Source organism: Gorilla gorilla, chromosome 5 (genome assembly GCF_029281585.2).
Source record: "Gorilla gorilla gorilla isolate KB3781 chromosome 5, NHGRI_mGorGor1-v2.1_pri, whole genome shotgun sequence".
Classification (NCBI taxonomy): domain Eukaryota; kingdom Metazoa; phylum Chordata; class Mammalia; order Primates; family Hominidae; genus Gorilla; species Gorilla gorilla.
Window position 1 is genome coordinate 122,248,646 of NC_073229.2, and position 18,038 is coordinate 122,266,683.

Consider the following 18,038-nt stretch of genomic DNA (forward strand, 5'->3'; position numbering starts at 1 on the left):
GGAAGGGATCCAGTTTCAGCTTTCTACATATGGCTAGCCAGTTTTCCCAGCACCATTTATTAAATAAGGAATCCTTTCCCCATTGCTTGTTTTTGTCAGGTTTGTCAAAGATCAGATAGTTGTAGATATGTGGCGTTATTTCTGAGGGCTCTGTTCTGTTCCATTGATCTATATCTCTGTTTTGGTACCAGTACCGTGCTGTTTTGGTTACTGTAGCCTTGTAGTATAGTTTGAAGTCAGGTAGCATGATGCCTCCAGCTTTGTCCTTTTGGCTTAGGATTGACTTGGTGATGCGGGCTCTTTTTTGGTTCCATATGAACTTTAAAGTAGTTTTTTCCAATTCTGTGAAGAAAGTCATTGGTAGCTTGATGGGGATGGCATTGAATCTATAAATTACCTTGGGCAGTATGGCCATTTTCATGATTTTGATTCTTCCTACCCATGAGCATGGAATGTTCTTCCATTTGTTTGTATCCTCTTTTATTTCATTGAGCAGTGGTTTGTAGTTCTCCTTGAAGAGGTCCTTCACATCCCTTGTAAGTTGGATTCCTAGGTATTTTATTCTCTTTGAAGCAATTGTGAATAGGAGGTCACTCATGATTTGGCTCTCTGTTTGTCTCTTATTGGTGTATAAGAATGCTTGTGATTTTTGCACATTGATTTTGTATCCTGAGATTTTGCTGAAGTTGCTTATCAGCTTAAGGAGATTTTGGGCTGAGACAATGGGGTTTTCCAGGTATACAATCATGTCATCTGCAAACAGGGACAATTTGACTTCCTCTTTGCCTAATTGAACACCCTTTATTTCCTTCTCCTGCCTAATTGCCCTGGCCAGAACTTCCAACACTATGTTGAATAGGAGTGGTGAGAGAGGTCATCCCTGTCTTGTGCCAGTTTTCAAAGGGAATGCTTCCAGTTTTTGCCCATTCAGTATGATATTGGCTGTGGGTTTGTCATAGATACCTCTTATGATTTTGAGATACGTCCCATCAGTACCTAATTTATAGAGAGTTTTTAACACGAAGGGTTGTTAAATTTTGTCAAAGGCCTTTTCTGCATCTATTGAGATAATCTTGTGGTTTTGTCTTTGGTTCTGTTTATATGCTGGATTACATTTATTGATTTGCAGATATTGAACCAGCCTTGCATCCCAGGGATGAAGCCCACTTGATCATGGTGGATAAGCTTTTTGATGTGCTGCTGGATTCGGTTTGCCAGTATTTTATTGAGGATTTTTGCATCAATGTTCATCAAGGATATTGGTCTAAAATTCTGTTTTTTTGGTTGTGTCTCTCTCTGGCTTTGGTATCAGGATGATGCTGGCCTCATAGCATGAGTTAGGGAGGATTCCCTCTTTTTCTATTGATTGGAATAGTTTCAGAAGGAATGGTACCAGTTCCTCATTGTACCTCTGGTAGAATTCGGCTGTGAATCCATCTGGTCCTGGACTCTTTTTGGTTGGTAAGCTATTGATTATTGCCACAATTTCAGAACCTGTTATTGGTCTATTCAGAGATTCAACTTCTTCCTGGTTTAGTCTTGGGAGGGTGTATGTGTCGAGAAATTTTTCCATTTCTTCTAGATTTTCTAGTGTATTTGCGTAGAGGTGTTTGTAGTATTCTCTGATGGTAGTTTGTATTTCTGTGGGGTTGGTGGTGATATCCCCTTTATCATTTTTTATTGCGTCTATTTGATTCTTCTCTCTTTTCTTCTTTATTAGTATTGCTAGTGGTCTATCAATTTTGTTCATCCTTTCAAAAAACCAGCTCCTGGATTCATTAATTTTTTGAAGGGTTTTTTGTGTCTCTATTTCCTTCAGTTCTGCTCTGATTTTGGTTATTTGTTGCCTTCTGCTAGCTTTTGAATGTGTTTGCTCTTGCTTTTCTATTTCTTTTCATTGTGATGTTAGGGTGTCAATTTTGGTTCTTTCCTGCTGTGTTGTGGGCATTTAGTGCTATAAATTTCCCTTTACACACTGCTTTGAATGCGTCCCTGAGATTCTGGTATGTTGTGTCTTTGTTCTCGTTGGTCTCAAAGAACCTGTTTATTTCTGCCTTCATTTCATTGTGTACCCAGTAGTCATTCAGAAGCAGGTTGTTCAGTTTCCATGTAGTTGAGCGGTTTTGAGTGAGTTTCTTAATTCCGAGTTCTAGTTTGATTGCACTGTGGTCTGAGAGACAGTTTGTTATAATTTCTGTTCTTTTACATTTGCTGAGGAGAGCTTTACTTCCAAGTATGTGGTCAATTTTGGAATAGGTGTGGTGTGGTGCTGAAAAAAATGTATCTTCTGTTGACTTGGGGTGGAGAGTTCTGTAGATGTCTATTAGGTCTGCTTGGTGCAGAGCTGAGTTCAATTCCTGGGTATCCTTGTTAACTTTCTGTCTCATTGATCTGTCTAATGTTGACAGTGGGGTGTTAAAGTCTCCCATTATTAATGTGTGGGAGTCTAAGTCTCTTTGTAGGTCACTCAGGACTTGCTTTATGAATCTGGGTGCTCCTGTATTGGATGCATATATATTTAGGATACTTAGCTCTTCTTGTTGAATTGATCCCTTTACCATTATGTAATGGCCTTCTTTGTCTCTTTTGATCTTTGTTGGTTTAAAGTCTGTTTTATCAGAGACTAGGATTGCAACCCCTGCCTTTTTTTGTTTTCCAGTTGCTTGGTAGATCTTCCTCCATCCTTTTATTTTGAGCCTATGTGTGTCTCTGCATGTGAGATGGGTTTCCTGAATACAGCACACTGATGGATCTTGACTCTTTATCCAATTTGCCAGTCTGTGTCTTTTAATTGAAGCATTTAGTCCATTTACATTTAAATTTAATATTGTTATGTGTCAATTTGATCCTGTCATTATGATGTTAGCTTGTGATTTTGCTCATTAGTTGATGCAGTTTCTTCCTAGTCTCGATGGTCTTTACAATTTGGCATGATTTTGCAGTGGCTGGTACCGGTTGTTCCTTTCTGTGTTTAGTGCTTCCTTCAGGAGCTCTTTTAGGGCAGGCCTGGTGGTGACAAAATCTCTCAGCATTTGTTTGTCTCTAAAGTATTTTATTTCTCCTTCACTTATGAAGCTTAGTTTGGCTGGGTATGAAATTCTGGGTTGAAAATTCTTTTCTTTAAGAATGTTGAATATTGGCTCCCACTCTCTTCTGGCTTGTAGAGTTTCTGCTGAGAGATCCACTGTTAGTCTGATGGGCTTCCCTTTGTGGGTAACCCGACCTTTCTCTCTGGCTGCCCTTAACATTTTTTCCTTCATTTCAACTTTGGTGAATCTGAGAATTATGTGTCTTGGAGTTGCTCTTCTTGAGGAGTATCTTTGTGGCATTCTCTGTATTTCCTGAATCGGAATGTTGGCCTCCCTCGCTAGATTGGGGAAGTTCTCCTGGATAATATCCTGCAGAGTGTTTTCCAACTTGGTTCCATTCTCCCGGTCACTTTCAGGTACACCAATCAGACGTAGATTTGGTCTTTTCACGTAGTCCTATATTTCTTGGAGGCTTTGTTCGTTTCTTTTTATTCTTTTTTCTCTGAACTTCCCTTCTCACTTCATTTCATTCATTTCATCTTCCATCACTGATACCCTTTCTTCCAGTTGATCGCATTGGCTCCTGAGGCTTCTGCATTCTTCCCATAGTTCTCGAGCCTTGGCTTTCAGCTCCATCAGCTTCTTTGAAGCACTTCTCTGTATTGCTTATTCTAGTTATACATTCGTCTAAATTTTCTTCAAAGTTTTCAACTTCTTTGCCTTTGGTTTGAATTTCCTCCTTTAGCTTGGAGTGGTTTGATCATCTGAAGCCTTCCTCTCTCAACTTGTCAAAGTCATTCTCCATCCAGCTTTGTTCCGTTGCTGGTGAGGAGCTGCGTTCCTTTGGAGGAGGAGAGGCGCTCTGCTTTTTAGAGTTTCCAGTTTTTCTGCTCTGTCTTTTTCCCCATCTTTGTGGTTTTATCTACTTTTGGTCTTTGATGATGGTGATGTACAGATGGGTTTTTGGTGTGGATGTCCTTTCTGTTTGTTAGTTTTCCTTCTAACAGACAGGACCCTCAGCTGCAGGTCTGTTAGAGTTTGCTAGAGGTCTACTCCAGACCCTGTTTTCTTGGGTACCAGCAGTGGTGGCTGCAGAACAGCGGATTTTTGTGTACCGCGAATGCTGCTGTCTGATCGTTCCTCTGGAAGTTTTGTCTCAGAGGAGTACCCAGCCTTGTGAGGTGTCAGTCTGCCCCTACTGGGGGGTGCCTCCCAGTTAGGCTGCTCGGGGGTCAGGGGTCAGGGACCCACTTGAGGAGGCAGTCTGCCCATTCTCAGATCTCCAGCTGTGTGCTGGGAGAACCACTGCTCTCTTCAAAGCTGTCAGACAGGGACATTTAAGTCTGTACAGGTTACTGCTGTCTTTTTGTTTGTCTGTGCCCTGCCCCCAGAGGTGGAGCCTACAGAGGCAGGTGGCCTCCTTGAGCTGTGGTGGGCTCCACCCAGTTGGAGCTTCCCGGCTGCTTTGTTTACCTAAGCGAGCCTGGGCAATGGCCGGCGCCCCTCCCTCAGCCTTGCTGCCACCTTGCAGTTTGATCTCAGACTGCTGTGGTAGCAATCAGCGAGACTCCGTGGGCGTAGGACCCTCTGAGTCATGTGCGGGATATAATCTCCTGGTGTGCCATTTTTTAAGCCCGTCAGAAAAGCTCAGTATTGGGGTGGGAGTGACCCGATTTTCCAGGTGCCGTCTGTCACCCGTTTCTTTGACTAGGAAAGGGAACTCCCTGACCCCTTGCACTTCCCGAGTGAGGCAGTGCCTCACCCTGCTTCGGCTCGTGCATGGTGTGCTGCACCCACTGTCCTGTGCCCACTGTCTGGCACTCCCTAGTGAGATGAACCCGGTACCTCAGATGGAAATGCAGAAATCACCCATCTTCTGTGTTGCTCACGCTGGGAGCTGTAGACCAGAGCTGTTCCTATTCGGCCATCTTGGCTCCCCCCTCCAGAGTATAATTTGAAGTCAGGTAATGTGATGTTTGTTTTGTTCTCCTCACTAAATGATCAGGGAAAACTGTATGTCCATATGCAGAAGAATGACACTAGACCCCTTTGTCTCACTATGTACAAAAGTCAAATCAAAATGAATTAAGTACAAATCTAACATCAGAAACTATGAAACTACTAGAAGAAAACACTAGGGAAATGCTCCAGAGCGTTGGTTTGGGCAAAGATTTTTTATGTAAGAATTCAGAAGCACAGACAACCAAAGCAAAAGGGGACAAATGGGATTATATCAAGCTAAAAAGCTCTGCACAGCAAAGGAAACAATCTACAGTAAACAGACAACCCACAGAATGGGGAAAATATTTGCAATCTGTTTATCTAACAAGATATTAATAACCAGAATATATAAGGAGCTCAAACAACTCAATAGGAAGAAAAACAAATATGATTAAGAAATGGTCAAAAGATGTAAATAGACATTTCTCTAAAGGAGGCATACAAATGGCCAACAGGCATATGAAAAAACGCTCAACATCACTAATCATCAGAAAAACACAAATGAAAGCCACAGTGATATATCTTCTCACCCTTGTTAGAATAGCTATTATCAGAAAGACCAAAAATAACAGATGCTGGTGAAGACATGGAGAGAGGGAAATCTTTGTACTTGTGGGAATGTATATTAGTCAGCCACTATGGGGAAGAGTACAGAGATTCCTGAAAAAATTGAAAATAGAACCACCATATGATTCAACAATCCTGTTCTGGAAACCTATCCAAAAGAAATGAAATCACTATATTGAAGAGATACCTGTACTCTGATATTTGTTGTGGCACTCTACCTAATAGCCAAGTTACGGAATTAACCTAAGTGTCCATCAGTGGATGAATAACAGATAAATAAAATGTGATTCCTATACATAATGCAATATTATTCAGCCATATAAAAGAATGAAATTCTGTAATTTGCAGCAAAGTGGATGGAACTGGAGGACATTATATTATGTGAAATAAACCAGGCACAGAAAGACAAATATCACATGTTCTCAATCACATGTGGGAGTTATGCAAAAAAAATTAACTCGTGGAGATGGAGAGTAGGATGATCATTACCACTGGCAAGAAAGAGTAGTGTGTGGGTGGGGGAAAGTGGGGATGGTTAATGGGTACAAAAATACAGTTAGATAGAAGCAATAAGATAACACAATTCAAGGAGTTCCCTCATTTGCTCTTGCCACTGGTGTTATCTTATTCCTTCTATCTAACTGTATTTTTGTACCCATTAACCATCCCCTCTTTTTTCATTTTTTATTTTACTTTAAGTTCTGGGATACATGTGCAGAATGTGCAGGTTTGTTACATAGGTATACATGTGCCGTGGTGGTTTGCTGCACCTATCAACTGGTCATGTAGGTTTCAAGCCCTGCATGCATTAGGTATTTGTCCTAATGCTCTCCCTTCCCTTGCCTCCCACCCCCTAACAGGCCCTGGTATGTGATGTCCCCTCTCTGTGTCCATGTGTTCTCATTGTTCAGCTCCCACTGGTGAGTGAGACCATGTGGTATTAACCACTCCTCTTTTAACTCCTCCCACCCACACAATATAGGAGCACTATAGCTAACAATATTGTATGTTGAAAATAACTAAAATAATGTAATTGGAATCTTCCTAACAAAGAAATGACAAATGGTTGAGGTAATGGGTATGTCAATTACCCTGAGTTGATCATTATACGTTGTACTCTTATATCAAAATATAATATGCACATATATATATATATACAAGTGTTATGTACCCATAATAATGTAAAATTTTTTAAAATTCTGTTCTCCTTGATCAAACACCCTCAAAATTTAATTCAAGGAGTTCCCCCATTTGCTCTTGTAAGTATATGACAACAAGTTTTGCAAATTTTTGAGTATAGTCTCTTTCCTCCGTTATCAGCCCTAGCATATCCCCAGCTGGGTTATGCTTGGATTTAACCTTAATTAGTGACCTGGCAAGCAGAAAAGGAGGTGGGTGCAGCTTCTAGGGGCAGGTACCTGTTACCTTATGAGGAGAACCTAATCTTCCTGACCAGTAGAAGCACTAGCTCTCACTAAGAAGGATGACATTCCTTTGCAAACCTGAGACTCCATGGGCAACCAGCAGTTTGAATAGCCAGCATTCTCAGGGCCATCCACTCAGATTTCCCTGTCCTATTTTTTCAAGACCATAGATTTTCCCCACCAGCGCCCTCATGTTCATATAACAAATCTGTCTTAGCTAAGCATTCAGGCATTTCTGGAGCTCTGTGCCTCTGACAATAATCTTCAGCCTATCACTTAATTGTGTTTACCCTTCCATTACAAGTGATAAGGGCCTCTTTATAAGGTACAACTGAGACTCTCTGATTCACACACTTAACTATAAAGTCCTTGTTAACAACCCTCCATCTCTCATTGTTCTTCTAAAGGACATCTCACTCTGATTTGTAGACACTGTTTCCCACCTGTTTTTTAGATGTCAAAATTATTACACCTGCCATGGCAGTTTCTCCACCAGGACATTTTTCCAGGTCACCATTGGCAAAATCTTCAGCAATTGAGCCACCATATTGTGCCAAGTACTACCCATCCCCCACATACTAACCAGGATGGTATCTTCTTCACCTGCCTGGTAGTGGATTAACCAGTCCCAAATCCTTGTCTTACTGCTCATTTGCTACGATCACTCATTGCCACTTGCTAGTTCATTCAAGAAGGTAACCCAAGACAGGATTAAACATGCAAGTATTATATTAGACACCTCTGTGAGACAAAATGGAGAGGGGACCTGGTAAGGCTAGGGGCACCTTTAGACCACAGCGTGAGTGAAAGACAGAGGGAGGGCCGGGCCTGGTGGCTCATACCTGTAACCCCAGAACTTTAGGAGGTCAAGGTGGGCAAATATCTTGAGCTCAGGAGTTCGAGATCAGCCTGGGCAACATGGCCAAATCCTGTCTTCACAAAAAAATACAAAAAAACTAGCTGGACGTAATGGCACATGTCTGCAGTACCAGCTTCTGAGGGGACTAAGGTGGGAAGATCACCTGAGCCCAGGAGGTGGAGGCTGTAGTGAGCTGTGATCACGCCACGGCACTCCCACCTGGGTGACAGAGCGAGATTCTGTCTCAAAAAACAAACAAACAAAAAGACAGGGAGAGAAATGCCCTTGACAATGATGCTGCTCAGGAATTCCTCTAGCTAAAGCTGGCTATTAGAGGAGTCCCATGTCTCCCAGGAATGGGTATCACTTAATATCCCTGCTGTGCTCCATCACTGGCTGAGAGCAGCTGGAGGGATCAGTGCAAATGCCACAGTAGATTTCATAGCACAACAGCTGGGGCCCTCAGTTAGTTGTTTTATCCATATCCATAAAGGGAGGTACACAATGCACATGCTCATGGCTTCTACACAGAGGTAAGCATTTACTTCTAAAGCCGTTTCCCTTCCTCCTTCCATTTTCTTCCTTCTTTATTTTAATTTGTGAACTTAGGAATTGTTTGTGGATTATTTTCCGTAATGTAAATAAGTGGAAACAGCAAGGAATTCCCAGTCTGAAGGACCTGGGTTATATTACAACTATACTATAGCATGACTTTAGGACAAGTTAGATGAAATCTCGTTTGCACTTTCCTAAATAGCCAAGTTGCAAGCTTGTGTTGAGAATGAATGAAACTAGGTTTATAACTGGACATAATGTTACACAAACATTTATTTGTTTATTTAGTTTTCTTCTTTTTCTGTTTTCCCAATTTGATGCACCTTCCACTAGAATGAAAGATCCATAGTCTGAAGGGCATTTCTGAATTGTTCACTGCTATGTCCACCAGCACAAAAACAATATCTGACACATAGTAGCCACCTAAACAATATTTGTTGAGTGGATGAATTAACTTGTTTAGCTCAGTATTTAAGATATAGTACGTCTTTAATATGTGAAATTTCTTGTTTCCCCTTAATGTGAACAAGTACATTTTTACTGTATATTACATTGCCTCATATGTAAAGCCAAGAATCACTTCACTGGTTGAAAACAATTTCAGGAAAATAGGGAGAGAAAACTTCATAACGGCCAAAAATTTAGCAGAGATGTGAAAATCATTTCAAATTTTATTTTATTTTAGGGGTTATCTTAAGTTTTAATCATTTTATAATTTCAGACTACAACTGAACATTAAGTTTATTATTGACAATGTTTTATTTCAAATACATATTTTTAACTTGCTCTACCAATCTAACAAATATTTTACTATATTCTAGGTACTGTGCTAGACTATAAACTTGCACATATAGAAGTAAAGTTGGCTCTTTATTTCTGTCATGCTTTCTTAAATAGAAAACTAGAAAAAGACAAGTCATTATTAGAATTCCATTCTTGACACAGAACTCTCCTCTATTTGATACAAGTGTATGTTATTGTGCCTGGCCTGCCAGCATGCCCAAGGCCCTGGTTTTTCAAAGGATTGTGAACTTTCTTTCAGTAGTATATCAGGACATAAAAGTATATCTTAGCAATAGTAAACAAGTTCCTATCAAGTGTGTGCTCTTATATAGAGTTTTGGCAGAAAGAAAATCAGTCTAGCATTGTAGATTGTGAAACCCACTGAGCAAGGACCATGTCTAATTCTGTGTTCAGTACTTGATTTTCAAATGAAAGAAAAATGAAACAATTTCATTTCTGACTATTGGAGTTTTTCATTTGAAGAAAAATAAGGTTTTCACCAGAGCTTAGTAGAAGACTACACAATAGGAGTGTGGGACTTATTTTAAAACTTGTGAGTTTTGTGTAATAACTATTTATTTCTGTTTCCTGATGTTTTAACAAGTTTAATATCTTCCCTGAATAATATGACAAATGTTATCAAAAATTTTATTCATCTTAAAAATAAGTAATAAACAAATGTGCTTTTGAATTGAGAACACTGACTTTATTAATTTAAACCCTGATTGGAGCTTATTTAAAAATAAATAATGTGACCGGGCACGGTGGCTCACGCCTGTAATTCTAGCACTTTGGGAGGCCGAGGCGGGTGGATCACGAGGTCAAGAGATCGAGACTATCCTGGCCAACATGGTGAAACCCCGTCTCTACTAAAAATACAAAAAATTAGCTGGGCATGGTAGCGGGCGCCTGTAGTCCCAGCTACTCGGGAGGCTGAGGCAGGAGAATGGCGTGAACCCGGGAGGCGGAGCTTGCAGTGAGCCAAGATCGCGTCACTGCACTCCAGCCTGGGTGACAGAGCGAGACTCCGTCTCAAAAAAACAAAATTAAAAAAATAAAATTAAATTAAAAAAAAATAATAAATAATATTTTTGTTTCTAATACTTTACTAAGTAATAGTGTGTATATAAGTAAATCTATATGATTTTCCCATGGTTGGCACCTTTTTCTCAGGATAACACATTTTTATAAACTAAATATTTTAAGCATAGTTTTAAAAAATATGCTTAAGATGTCAACATTTTATTGAGTTGCATTCCATTGTACATATATGTAATTATTTATCCATTCAATTATTGATAGACATTAAGTCGTTTCAATTATGTGTATTATAAATGTTATGCTTCTAGTTCAGCTGCCATTGTTATTCATATACATGTCTTTTTGTGGACATACGTTTTCATTCCTCTTAAATAAATATCTAGGTATAGAATTGCTGAGTCATGTGGCAAGTGTATGTGTAACTTTATTAAAAATTCCAAACTGTTTGCTGAAGTGACTAAGCCATCTCATATTCCCACTGGCAATGCACTCGAGTTCCTATGTTTCCCCATCAACACTTGATTTCATACATCTTTTAGTTTTCAGCCATTCTAAAGTGTATATAATGGCATCCCAGACTGACACATGCAACAACGTGGGTAGATCTCAAAAACTTTAAGCTGAGTGAAATACATCAGGTACAAAAAAGAGTATATTCTATGTGATTCCATTAATGTGAAATTCTAGAAGGCAAATCTAATCTATATTGACAGAAAGCAGATCAGTAGTTGTTTGATGCCAGGAATAGGACTAAGGATTACCTGCAAAGCAGCACAAAGCTAGGGCACTTTTAGGGATCATGGAAATATTCTGCATTTTTATTGGAATTGTGGTTGCATTCATGTATATATTTGTCAGAATTCATCAAACTGCACACTTAAAATTGGTGCATTTAATTGTATGTAGATTATACATCAGTAAAATTCATATAATACGAAACATATCAAATTTACTTTTGAATATTAACATAAAGTCTTAATCATATCTACTTGCCATGCTTAGGAATACAAAGCATTTTAATAATATGAAAGAAGGGTACAAGCAATCCACAAAATCAAGCATTGTTTCTTCCAGGGAGGCATATCTGTAAAAGCCTCTGAATATCTTTCATTCTTTCAGACTCAGTCAAGTTCTTACACCTAGAGAGTAAAATTCTGATCAGATGGCCAGTTGGGTCAGGTTCTGATATTCCTAGCTTACCAAAATCTGAATATCTGTTAATGATAATTAAATTAATACATGTTCTTTGTCGAAAGCAATGCAGGGGAAGAGAGCATTCATCATTCTAATACCTAAAGGCAACTACTATGGTTATTTTGGAGTATTTCTTCATTTTTAATGCATTTTTAACATTTCAGATAATATGGTAAGTGCTATTTTCTAAGTACATTTTCACTCAATATTAGATCATTAGCATTTTTCCAAGTCTTTAAACATTCCATAAACATCATTTTAATAGCTCATCATATGCCTGTACCATCATTAACTATCACTCTTTCAATGGCATTTCATTTTTTTTTTTTTCCAAACAGCAGATACATTGCCTGGACCATTGAAAATTCTCCAAAAATTTTGTTGAATGAATGAATGAGTTATAAATATTGTGAAGAACATCTTTGTGCCACAATCTGTATTTTTTGAGAAACTTTAAGATAAATTCGCAGAACTGGAATGTCTGTGGCAAACACATAAAAAATGTTACAGGCACTTGATTCACTTGAGGAAAGCTTTTATCTTGGGAAAAAAGAAAAATTATACTGTACATGGGTTTTCAAAAGTTATCTAAGGCACATTTTAAAATATTTAAAAAGCGTTATAGTTCATTTTAAACTGTTTCTTTTACTGGTGTATTAGTATGTGCAATTAAAGGCAAAACCCTGGCCCTTTTCTTTTTTCTTTATAAAAATAACCTCATCGTAGTCTCATCACTAAGAGCATCTTGTTTCATAGTGCATCCTATCCCTCTGCATCTCTTTTCATGTAATTTCTGAATTCAAGAATTTTTTTTTCTTGATTGTGGCATCTCCCGTGATATTTTGCCATCACCGCCTTCTTTTCTCCAGTTTGGTCTTTTTGTAAATTTGTTGCCACTCTGACTCTTATTGAACAGCAGATACCATGAAAACACAGAACTGCTCTGTGGTGATTGATGGTAGTGGAAGAGTTCACACTGTTTACTTGGTGCTCTGCTCTGTAGAAATCTTCCTTGGCCCATTTTCCCAATGAAGCATCAATCATGAGCCTGCTATTTCTTTTTGTATTGGTTTCTTTTTGTATGTATTTCTCTAAGTCAGAATTTCTTATTGCCCAGAGAGGCAGGTGTTGGGCTTTCCTGAACACATTTGAGGTCTTCCAATTCAAGCTGGCTATTAAAGATGGGAGTACTGCCTGATGATCTGAGTCCATGGCCAGAGAATTATCCAATGCTGGCCTTTGTACTCCAGGCTGTTCCGATTCTATTTTAGCCCTTAATATGTGGGGAGGGGCTCTTTATCTTGTGGCAATATTATGGAACTGGAGAAGAGATTTTCTTACCATATTGCTGCTAGCACATGAATGCTTAGAATTCTTTTGCTTTCTTTATGGCATTTTTCTAGTTTCTCCATTTCCAATTCTCTTCTTTATTCATAGTTTTGGGGCAGTTGCTTGACATAAAAATATTGTGATTTATTTTCAAACTACTGCTTTCCTGGGAGAGAAGCCACTTTTTTTGAGACGGCACTTTTTAAATACTAATTAGAGATTTAAATTATGTCATGCACCTTACGTAAGCCGCGTGCAGGCCCTAAATTCATATCTATATGACCAAAATAACAAAAATAGCATGTTATCTTGTAGTTTAGCCATCATAAGAACTAAATCCATATGCCATATTCACAGCCTGGTTGGGTGTTGCAAAGAGGATTCTGAAAAAAGTAAATAAAAAGATTGGAGCAACTCAAATGATCCAGTGACGGCATCTCAATATTTCATATACGTTTTAACTTAGGAAGGAATATTTATTCTTTAACTTCCTTTAGATAGAGTTCAGTAACTTTCTGTGTTATTGACCTTTAAAGTTTTTATGCAGATTTTTAAAGCCAATGAGAAAAAACTGCTTCACTGGTTCCTTCTGGGATATGTATCAAAATTGAGGTACAAAATTCTGAATGCTTTTTCAGAAACCCAATTTAAAGCTTTTTAGACTAGTCGATACTGCTCTTCAAATTTAAAAATGCTTTTCTCCTCATTACAAGTGAGGTGAGAGATTACATATAAATGGTTAGTCAAAAGCATGGCAAAACTCCCCTGGCAACTGCCCATTTCCTTGACTCCATTACTATGCACTTCTTGAGGGCATATCAGGAGTAGTGGCTGAGCAAGGATCAAGGGTTCTGGGAAAACAGGTGTCACTCAGACTGTTTTACTTGATAGTCATGAGGATCAAGGTCACTGACCCAGTGGAAGGACGAACAGGCCCAACAACAGTGGCAAGTTGTACATTTTACATTCTTTGCCCTCCTCTTTACATGTTTTCTTTATGATTCACACCAAATCTTTCCTTTATCGATAATATGGGTAATGTTATTTTGGGGGCCTTAAAAGGACTCAAGTTAAAAGTTACTTGTAGAATTTTGAAATTCAAGACAGGATAAAAAGTAATTTGGGGCCATTGTTTGAGTGATTTGATGATAAATTCTGACTTCTGCCAGGAAATATAAAATGCACCATACAGATGAATTAGAGAAAATGAAATGTCTTTTTTGGTTCAGTGTGCTTTGACTCAGTGGACACAGTGTTTTATTTTTTCATTTAGCATCTCTTTTATTTTTCTCTTTTCATTTTCTTCTGATTTATATGGCTCCACTTCTCTCTCACTCTCTTAATCTTTTATAATCTGGCACATACACACACACAAACACACACACACTTCTCTTTTTGAATAATAGACAAGGTTTTGTGAAATATTTTGAGAGTATGTTCTAAGGGATAAAAGTTGAGCACATTTTCAGATATTTCTTGAAAAATAGCTGTAAGTCATCTATTTGGTGCCTACCACAGAAAATTAAAATATTCCTGCTTTTTTCTATATTTTAAAATTCCCTTTAAAGTAGCAATCCTCTGTAAAGATGCCATCAGGAAGCATTAAGTGACATTAAATAATTCTGTAAAATATCATAAAGAGTAGATATTTCACTAGATAATCCTAATAATATTTTACAGCTTATGAGGCCTGCAACCTCCTAATACTCTAGAATATTTATGAAGGCAACTGGGAATTAATTTACTAAGTATTGAGTTTAAAACCACTAGAGCATATTCCATTACTAGAGTAGTATCAGTACAAGTGATAAAAATTGAAACAGTGTTTCAATATGCAAATGACAGTTAAAAGAAATATCACCATGTACTGTGATGGAATGGTAATAATATGAATGAATATCTATTGGTGTAATCTAGCAATTTTAAAAGTCTGTTTTGGTAAACAGAATAGACACATTTAATCCACATCTGTCAGATTCAGACTTGAACAAGTAAAGGAAAAACTAAAGGCAATCATTTTACTCTTTTTATATTTATAAGTAAATGTTACATGGATCAATTTGTAAGCTTCTTTTTTAATGAGATAAGATACACCAATTGTTTCTTATAAAACAGGCTTTTCTTCAACATTTGACATTTAGTTCGTACTTTTTTTTTGTTTTATTTTTTAGGCTCAATTTTCCTACATAATTAAGAGTTTGGAATTTGGGCAATATCAAGAACCACATCTGTCCTGAAATCAATTATCTGTGTTTGGTAAGTAGGGGAGAAAATACTTGATAAATATTTCTTATCTGCAACAAATTCTCATGTTCATGTTTTATCTTTGATCTTGTTGAAGACTCTGCAGAAAATTTCTAAGCAACACTTGATTGTTTTGCCCACACTGCTCTGTATCTTGGCCACAGGTTGGAGACTTACTTTTACGAATATAAATATAATCTCCTCTACTCAAAACCAAGCAGTCTGATTTTCTGCCATTCATTTTTACCTTTTCATTTTTACTTTTATTTTAGGTTTGGGTGTATGTGTGAAGGTTTGTTACATAGGTAAACGTGTCATGGGGGTTTGTTGTGCATATTATTTCATCACTCAAGTATTGAGCCCAATACCCGATAGTCATCTTTTCTGCTCCTCTCCCTCCTTCCACCCTTTCCACCCTTCCACCCTTCCCCCTCAAGAAGACCCAGCATCTGATGTTTCCTTCTTTGTGTTCATAAGTTCTTATCATTTAATTCCTACTTATAAGTGAAAACATGCGGTATTTGATTTTTTCTCATCCTGCATTAGTTTGCTAAGGATAATAGCCTCCAGCTCCATCCATGTTCCCATGAAAGACATGATCTCATTCTTTTCTTATGGCTGCATAGTATTCCATGGTATATACATACCACATTTTGATTATACAATCTGCCTTTGATAGGTATGAGGTTGATTCTGCTGTTGTGAAGAGTGCTTCAGTGAACATTTGTGTGCATGTGTCTTTATGGTAGAATAATTTCTATTCTTCTGGCTATATACCCAGTAATGGGATTGCTGGATCAAATAGTAGTTCTGCTTTTAGCTCTTTGAGGAATTGCTGTACTGTTTTCTACAATGGTTGAACTAATTTGCACTCTCACCAACGGTGTATAACTTTCCTTTTTCTCTGTAACCTCACTGGCATTTGTTTTTTTTTTGAGTGTTTACTAATAGCCATTCTGACTGGTGTGAGATGGTATCTCATTATGATTTTGATGTGCATTTCTCTAATGATCCGTAGTGTTGAGCTTTTTCACATATGCTTTTTGACAGCATGTATGTCTTCTTTTGAAAAGTATCTGTTCATGTCCTTTGTCCACTTTTTACTGGGGTTGTTCTTTTTTTTTTTTTACTTCTTGTAAATTTGTTTAAGTTCCTTATAGATGCTGGATATTAGACCATTGTCAGATATATAGTTTGCAAATTTTTTTCCCATTCTGTAGGTTGTCTCTTTACTCTGATAGTTTCTTTTTTGCTCTGTGAAATCTCTTAAGTTTAATTAGATCCCACTTGTCAATTTTTGCTTTTTTTTTGCTACTGTTTTTGGTGCTTTGTCATGAAATCTTTGCCCATTCTTATGTCCAGGATGGTATTGCTTAGGTTGTCTTCTAGGGTTTTTATAGTTTTGGGTTTTACATTTAAGTTTTCAATTCATCTTGAGTTGATTTTTGTGTATTATGTAAGGAAGAGGTCCAGTTTAATCTTCTACATATGGCTAGCCAGTTATCCCAGCACCATTTATTGAATAGCGATCCTTTTCCCTATTGCTTGTTTTTGTCATATTTGTCAAAGGCCAGATGGTTGTAGTGTATGGTCTTATTTCTGGGTTCTCTATTCTGTTCCATTGGTCAGGGTGTCTGTTTTTGTACTAGTACCATGCTGTTTTAGTTACTGTAGCCCTTGTAGTATAGTTTGAAGCCAGGTAGCATGATATCTCCAACTTTGTTCTTTTTGCTTGGCATTGCCTTGGATATTCGGGCTTTTTTTTTCACTCTATATGAATTTTAAAATAGTTTTTTCTAGCTCTGCAAAGTGTCTGAATGTTAATTTAATAGGAATAGCACTGAATCTATAAATTGCTTTGGGCAATATGGCCATATTCTTGATATTGAGTCTTCCTATCCATGAGCACAAAAATGTTTGTTCATTTGTTTGTGTCATCTCTGATTTATTTGAGCAGCACTGTGTAGTTACCCTTGTAGAGATCTTTCACCTCCCTAGTTAGCTGTATTACTAGGCATTTTATTTTTTCTTTGGCAATTAGGAATGGGAGTATATTATTGATTTGTCTCTCAGCTTGACTGTTGTTAGTGTATAGGAAAGCTAGTGAATTTTGCACATTGATTTTGTATCCTGAGACTTTGATGAAATTTTTTGTCAGCTTAAGAAGCTTTTTTGTTGAGACTGTCAGGTTTTCTAGATATAGAATCCTGTTGTCCGCAAACAGGGCTAGTTTGACTTCCTCTTTTCTTGTTTGGATGCTTTTATTTCTTTATCTTGTCTGATTGCCCTGGCCAGGACTTCCAATACTATGCTGAATAGGAATGGTCAGAGAGGGCATCCTTGTCGTGTGCTGGTTTTCAAGGGAAATGCTTCCAGCTTTTGCCCTTTTAGTATGATGTGGGCTGTGGGTTTGTCATAGATGGCTCTTATTATTTTGAGTTATGTTTCTTTAATACCTCACTTATTGAGACTAGATATGAATGGATGTCGTATTTTATGGAAAGTCTTTTGTGCATCTACTGGAGATAATCATGTGGTTTTTTTTCTTTAGTTTGTTTTATGTGATGAATCACATTTATCGTTTTGTGTATGTGGAACCAAACTTGCATCCCAGGGATGAAACTTGCTTGATCATGGTAGATAAACTTTAATGTGCTGCTGGATCTGATTTGCAGGTAGTTTGCTAAGGATTTTTGCATCAATGTTCATCAAGGATATTTGCCTGAAGTTTTCTTTTTTTGTTGTGCCTCTGCCAGGTTTTGGTATCAGGATGATGCTGGCCTCATATAATGAGGTAGGGAGGAGTATCTCTTCTTCAATTTTTTAAAATACTTTCTGTGGGTATGGTACCAGCTCTTCTTGGTACATCTTGTTGTAGAATTCAGCTGTAAATTCATCGGGTCCCGGGCTTTTATTGGTTAGTAGGCTATGTATTACTGCCTCAATTTCAGAGCTCATTATTGGTCTGTTCAGGGATTCATTTCTTTCCTTGTTCAGTCTTGGGCGGTGGGT

The 18,038-nt window shown here is 37.9% G+C and overlaps 1 long non-coding RNA gene across 2 annotated transcripts in view; it reads left to right on the forward strand.

The window, feature by feature from the left end:
- LOC129534551 (uncharacterized) overlaps nucleotides 1–18,038 on the forward strand; it is a 964,006-nt gene that overhangs the window by 648,552 nt on the left and 297,416 nt on the right. For both annotated transcript variants that reach the window (XR_010134327.1, XR_010134328.1), the window contains one exon: nucleotides 14,954–15,038. This is a non-coding gene — a long non-coding RNA (uncharacterized lncRNA). The remainder of the gene's footprint in view (nucleotides 1–14,953; nucleotides 15,039–18,038) is intronic.